This window comes from Piliocolobus tephrosceles, chromosome 6, assembly GCF_002776525.5.
Source record: "Piliocolobus tephrosceles isolate RC106 chromosome 6, ASM277652v3, whole genome shotgun sequence".
In the NCBI taxonomy this organism is placed as follows: Eukaryota; Metazoa; Chordata; class Mammalia; order Primates; family Cercopithecidae; genus Piliocolobus; species Piliocolobus tephrosceles.
This window is the reverse complement of record NC_045439.1, coordinates 124,734,578-124,741,782: the sequence shown is the minus strand read 5'-3', so window position 1 is coordinate 124,741,782 and position 7,205 is coordinate 124,734,578. Positions and strand designations below refer to the sequence as shown.

The 7,205-nt window shown below is 44.6% G+C and overlaps 1 pseudogene; it reads left to right on the top strand.

Moving 5' to 3' along the window:
* Positions 1–563: 563 nt before the first annotated feature.
* On the top strand, positions 564–1,819 carry LOC111554793 (annotated as a pseudogene).
* Positions 1,820–7,205: the final 5,386 nt, after the last annotated feature.

Here is a 7,205-nt window from a genome sequence, read left to right as displayed (position 1 = left end):
AAGAAAATTTAGGACTCTATAAAATCTTGGGATAGGGATGTGCTTAATTTTTTTTTTTTTTTTTTTGAGACAGAGTCTTGCTCTATTACCAAGGCTGGAGTGCAGTGGCGTGATCTTGGTCTCTATCTCTTGACTTCGTGATCTGCCCGTGTCGGCCTCCCAAAGTGCTGGGATTATAGGGGTGAGCCCCCACGCCTGACCTGGGGATGCGCTTCTTAAGCAAAATAGCCCAGAATCTATAAATAAAATATTATTACACAAAAATAAAATCTTTTGGATGAAAAAAGGCAGCATAAACACAAATAATAAAGCTGGTAGAAAATATTTGCATCCATACCATCAATGGATGAATTTTCTAATATGCAAAGACCTAGTATTGGAAGAAAAAGTTGACAACTCAATAGAAAAATAGGCAAATGATATAAACAGACAAAAGGCAGACAAGCAATTCTGAATGGTAAATAAGTCTAATAAAAGCTACCCACGCAGCCTTCCCACCCCTCCTGCAATACTAGACCCCAGGGTTCCTCCGGTTCGCCTGCCTGCCAGTTCACCTGCCTGCCATGGCCGTCAAGGAAGCAGCTTTCGATGACACTTTGAAAGAATGAGTGATCAACGATGAGTACAAAATACGGAAAAAGAACACTCCTTTTCTTTACAATTTTGTGATGACCCATGCTCTGGGGTGGCCCAGCCTAACTGCCCAGTGGCTTCCAGATGAAACCAGACCAGAAGCAAAAGATTTCAGCATTCACCAACTTGTCCTGGGAACACATACTTCGGATGAACAAAACCATCTTGTTATAGCCAGTGTGCAACCCCTAATGATAATGCTCAGTTTGATGCGTCACACTATGACAGTGAGAAAGGAGAGTCTGGAGGTTTTGATTCAGTTAGTGGAAACATTGAAATAGAAACCAAGATCAACCATGAAGGAGACGTAAACAAGGCCCGTTATACGCCCCAGAACCCATGTATCATTGCAACAAAGACTCCTTCCAGTGATGTTCTTGTCTTTGACTATACAAAACATCCTTCTAAACCAGATCCTTCTGGAGAATGCAACCTAGACTTGCGTCTCCGTGGACATCAGAAGGAAGGCTATAGGCGTTCATGGAACCCAACTCTCAGTGGGCACTTACTTAGTGCTTCAGATGACCACACCTTCTGCCTGTGGGACATCAGTGCCATCCAAAGGAGGGAAAAGTGGAAGACGATCTTTACAGGGCATACAGCAGTAGTCGAAGACGTTTTCTGGCATCTGCTTCATGAGCCTCTGTTTGGGTCAGTTGCTGATGATCAGAAACTTACAATTTGGGATACTCGTTTAAAAAATACTTCCAAACCAAGCCACTCAGTTGACGCTCACACTGCTGAAGTGAACTACCTCTCTTTCAGTCCTTACAGTGAGTTCACTCTTGCCACAGGATCAGCTGACAAGACTGTTGCCTTGTGGGATCTGAGAAATCTGAAACTTAAGTTGCATTCCTTTGAGTCACATAAGGATGAAATATTCCAGGTTCAGTGGTCACCTCACAATGAGACTATTTTGGCTTCCAGTGGTACTAATCGCATACTGAATGTCTGGGATTTAAGTAAAATTGCAGAGGAACAATCCCCAGAAGATGCAGAAGATGGGCCTCCAGAGTTGTTTATTCATGGTGGTCACACTGCCAAGATACCTGATGTCTCCTGGAATCCCAATGAACCTTGGATGATTTGTTCTGTATCAGAAAACATCATCATGGAAGTGTGGCAAATGGCAAAGAACATTTATAACGGTGAAGACCCTGAAGGGAGTGTGGATCCAGAAGGATAGAGTCCTGGATATATCTTTACTTCTTGTGATTTTAGACTCCCCTTTTTTCTTCTCAACCCTGAGAATGATTTAACACTGGTTTTGAGACACAAACTTTGTTCAGCTATCCCTCTATATAATAGGTACCACCAATAATGCTATTAGCCCAAACAGTGGATGTTTTTCTAAATATTAATGGCGGGGCTTGATTCAGCAAATCCACAGACTTATTACACTGAAATTTTCTTCAGGAATTTTGTAGTAAAAAAACCAGGTCTAAAGTAGCTACAGAAAGGGGATTGTTATGTGTGATTATTCTTCTTCTTATGCTATATCCCCAAGTTTTTCAGACTCATTTAAGTAAAGGCTAGAGTGAGTAAGGAATAGAGCCAAATGAGGTAGGTGTCTGAGCCATGAAGTATAAATACTGAAAGATGTCCCTTTTATTCAGGAAATAAGGGAGATTCAAATCGTATAAATTCCTACTCGAAAATCTTGACACTTGAATTTCCAGGATGCATATGAAGACCAGTAGACCAGGAAACAGGTAGACCAGTTTCCTCTCGGTTTCTTCAGTTAAGTCAGAACTACACGTTCCTCTTTCCCCATATATTTTTGCTCGTTCGTGTATTTCTTTTCTTTTTTTTTTTTTTTTGAGACGGAGTCTTGCTCTGTGGCCCAGGCTGGGGTGCAGTGGCCCTGTCTCAGCTCACTGCCAGCTCCGCCTCCTGGGATTACCCCATTCTCCTGCCTCAGCCTCCTATGTAGCTGGGACTACAGGCGCCCGCCACCTCGCCCGGCTAGTTTTTTGTATTTTTTAGTAGAGACAGGGTTTCACCGTGTTAGCCAGGATGGTCTCTATCTCCAGACCTCATGATCCGCCCGTCTCGGCCTCCCAAAGAGCTGGGATTACAGGCTTGAGCCACCGCACCTGGCCGTTCGTGTATTTCTTTTTCTTTTTTCTTTTTTTTGAGACGGAGTCTCGCTCTGTCGCCCAGGCTGGAGTGCAGTGGCCGGATCTCAGCTCACTGCAAGCTCCGCCTCCCGGGTTTACGCCATTCTCCTGCCTCAGCCTCCGGAGTAGCTGGGACTACAGGCGCCCGCCACCTCGGCCGGCTAGATTTTTGTATTTTTTGGTAGAGACGGGGTTTCACCGGGTTAGCCAGGATGGTCTCGATCTCCTGACCTCGTGATCCGCCCGTCTCGGCCTCCCAAAGTGCTGGGATTACAGGCTTGAGCCACCGCGCCCGGGGTTCGTGTATTTCTTAAGCTGTTTTCATGTTGTTTTTTTCCTTTCTGTGAAATGTTTTTTTTTTTAACTTGGGACTATCAAGTTGTAAAGATGTACGTTTTTACCTGACAGTAATACAACAGGCAGACTGTCAAGTTGAGAAGAGTGAATCAATAACTTGTTTTAAAAATTAAATTAATCCTTGATAAAAGTTGCTTTTTTTTTTTTTTTTTTTTTTTTTTTTTTTAGGAGTTAGTCCTTGACCACCAGTTTGATGCCATCTCCATTTTGGGTGACCTGTTTCACTAGTAGGCCTGTTACTCTCCATGACTAACTGTGCAAGTGTTTAAAATGGAATACATTGCTTTTCTACATTAAAAAAAAAAAAGCTACTCAGTCTCTTTATTCATCAGGAGAAATTAAAATGAAAATGAACTGCCCATTAGATTGGCAAAAATTGGTTGATGAGATTCAGTGTGGGTGAGAGTGTGGGAATAGGCATTCATACAGACACAAACACACATATATATGGTTGGTGGGTGTATGAATTAGGAGCATGAATTGCTACAATTTTGGGGGAAGAAACATAGTAATATCTATGAATATTAAAATTACATATCCTTTGGCCAGGGCCTGTGACTCATGTCTATAATCCCAGCACTCTGAGAGGCCGAGAGGGTAGCTTGCTTGAGGTCAGGAGTTCGAGACAAGCCTGGCCAACATGGTGAAACCCTGTCTCTACTAAAAATACAAAAATTAGCCAGGTGTAGTGGTGTGCACCTGTAGTCCCAGCTACTCAGGAGGCTTAGGCAGGAGAATCACTTGAACCCAGGAGGCAGAGGTTGTAGTGAGCTGATACCTAGGCATTGCACTTCAGCCTGGATGACAGAGGGAGACTCCATCTCAAAAAATAAATAAAAAGTAGGGCGGGTGCAGTGGCTCATGCCTGTAATCCCAACTACTTGGGAGGCTGAGGCAGAAGAATCACTTGAACCCGGGAGGCAGAGGTTGCAGTGAGATCACAGCGCTGTACTCCAGCCTGGGCAACCGTGCGAGACTCTGTCAAAAAACAAACAAACAAACAAAAAAACCCACTTATTTGAGCCACTTTCTTTCTTTTTTTTTGAGACAGAGTTTCACACTTGTTGCCCAGGCTGCCGTGCAATGGCGTGATCTCGGCTCACTGCAACCTCCTCCTCCTCCTGGGTTCAAGTGATTCTCCTGCCTCAGCCTCTTGAGTACCACTCCGCTCCCCGCCCGGCTAAGTTTTTGTATTTTCAGTAGAGATGGGGTTTCACCATCTTGACCAGGCTGGGCTTGAACTCCTGACCTCAGGTGATCCACCCGCCTTGGCCTCCCAAAGTGCTGGGATTACACACGTGAGCCACAGTGCTCAGTCTACTTTTTTCTTTTTTTTTGAGACAGAGTCACGCTCTGTCATCCAGGCTGGAGTACAGTGGCGTGATCTTGGCTCACTGCAACCTCTGCCTCCCAGGTTCAAGCGATTCTCCTGTCTCAGCCTCCTGAGTAGCTGGGATTATAGGCGTGTACCACCATGCCCAGCTAATTTTTGTACTTTTTTAGTAGAGATGTGTTTTCGCCATGTTGGCCAGGCTAATCTCGAACTCCTGACCTGAAATAATCCGTCCGTCTCCGCCTCCCAAAGTGCTGGGAGTACAGGCAAGAGCAACCGTGAATAATCCAATTCAGTATTATTGCACTGCAGTGATGGACACCAGCTTTGGTCAATATGGCATAGTGCTGTATTTCGGATTTCTTCAAAGCCTGGTAGTTGGTGACGATGACCAATTTGGTTTCGCCTTGTCTGATCATCTTCGGAGTCTGCTTGTGCTCCTGGATGTACTTTCCACTTTTCATGATGAATTGGAGCCTAGAGTTGATAGACTCCAGCGACATTTTGTCTTCTTTGTGGTCACCATCTTCTGGCCTTAGGTGCGGGAAGGACCCCAACCCAGAGCAGATGCCAAGATGGCCAGGGAGCAAGAATGCTCCGTTTTGTCTTTGTACTGGGAGCCATTCACAATGGCATCAACTGGGATATAATCACTTCCTCTTCAGATCCTGCATTCAAATGTTCACTCATTATTTTTTCACTTGTCTAATAATTTTGGCTAGTGTTTTCAGAACAATGTTATTTAATAGTGGTGATGTTACAGACCATGGGTTTTTGGACTCTCAATGCAATAGGAATTGACATGAGAGTAGGGCGTGGTGGCTTACAAGTGTAATCCCAGCACTTTGGGAGGCCGAGGAGGGTGGATCACCTGAAGTCTGACCAGCCTGGTCAACATGGTGAAACTCTGTCTCCACTAAAAATACAAAAATTTAGAGGGGCATAGTGGTGTGCGCCTATAGTCCCAACTACTTGGGAGGCTGAGGCAGGAGAATTGCTTGAACCCGGGAGGTGGAGGTTGCAGTGAGCCGAGATTGTGCCACTGCACTCCAGCCTGGGCGATAGAGTAAGACTGTCTCAACAAACAAACAAACAAACAAACAAACAAACAAACAACAATGTTTGTATAATTTCTTTTTTTTTTTTTTTATTGAGACGGTGTCTTGCTCTGTTGCCCAGGCTGGAGTGCAGTGGCATAATCTTGGCTCACTGTAACCTCCACCTCCTGGGTTCAAGTGATTCTCCTGCCTCAACCTCCTGAATCGTTGGGATTAGAGGCGTGCGCCACCACATCTGGCTAATTTTTGTATTTTTAGTAGAGACGGGGTTTCACCATGTTGGTCAGGCTGGTCTCGAACTCCTGACCTTATGATTTGCCAGCCTCGGCCTCCCAAAGTGCTGAGATTACAGGCTTGAGCTCCCGTGCCTGGCCAAATTTCTTTTCTTTCTTTCCTGTTTGTTTGTTTGTTTTGAGACAAGGTACTTGCTCTGTTGCTCAGGTTGGAGTGCAGTGGTGCTATCACGGCTCATTGGAGCCTTGACCTCCCAATCTCAAGTGATCCTCCTGCCTCACCCCTGTCTCTACATAAACAATCAAAGAGAATGCAGCTCAGCGACACAGGGACACAGTGATTTTAACCTTGTGAGACCCTGTGCATGGACTGCTGACCTATAAATCTGTGAGCTAATAAATTGGATGTTGTTTCTTTTTTCTTTTTTTGAGATGGAGTTTGGCTCTTGTTGCCCAGGCTAGAGTGCAATGGTGCAATCTCAGCTCACTGCAACCTCCACCTCCCGGGTTCAAGCTATTCTCTCCTGCCTCAGCCTCCCAGGCATGCACCACCATGCCTGGCTAATTTTGTATTTTTGGTAGAGACGTGGTTTCTCCATGTTGGTTAGGCTGGTCTCGAACTTCCGACCTCAAGTGATCCACCTGCCTTGGCCTCCCAAAGTGCTGTGATTACAGGCGTGAGCCACTGCGCCTGGCTGGATGTTGTTTAAGGCGCTAAATTTGTGCCGCTAACACATTACCTATTATGTTAGATTAAATCCAAACTTCCTACATAGTTTCTGAGGCTTTACGATATCTACCCTTCACAGATAGTGTGGTCATGTAACCTCTCCCCCATATACTACCTTTTACCAACACTAGCTTTCCTTTCTGATTTTTTTATTTTTTTTTTTTTTTTTTTTTTCTTTTCCATCCTAGAGCCTTGCATTAGCTTTTTCCTCTTTTTGGAAAGTTTTTCCTGAGATTCTTGTGGCTATGACTTTGAAAACTTATTTTTTATTTTAATTTTAATTTTTTTTGAGACGGAGTCACTCTCTGTCACCCAGGCTAGAGTGCAGTGGGGCGATATCTTGGCTCACTGCAACCTCTGCCTCCCAGGTTCACGCGATTCTCCTGCCTCAGCCTCCTGAGTAGCTGAGAGTACAGGTGTGTGCCACCACGCCTGGCTAATTTTTGTATATTTAGTAGAGACGGGGTTTTGCCATGTAGGCCAGGCTGGTCTCAAACTCCTGACCTCAGGTGACCTGCCTGCCTCAGCCTCCCAAAGTACTGGGATTACAGGCATGAGCCACCATGCCCAGCCCCAGAAATAGTATTTTTTAAAACAATGCTTTTTAAGAAAATTTTATTTCAATAGTTTTTGGGGTACAGGTGGTTTTTGGTTACATGGATAAGTTCTTTAGTGGTGATTTCTGAGATTTTGGTGCACCTATAATCCAAGCAGTGTACACTGTATCCAATATGTAGTCTT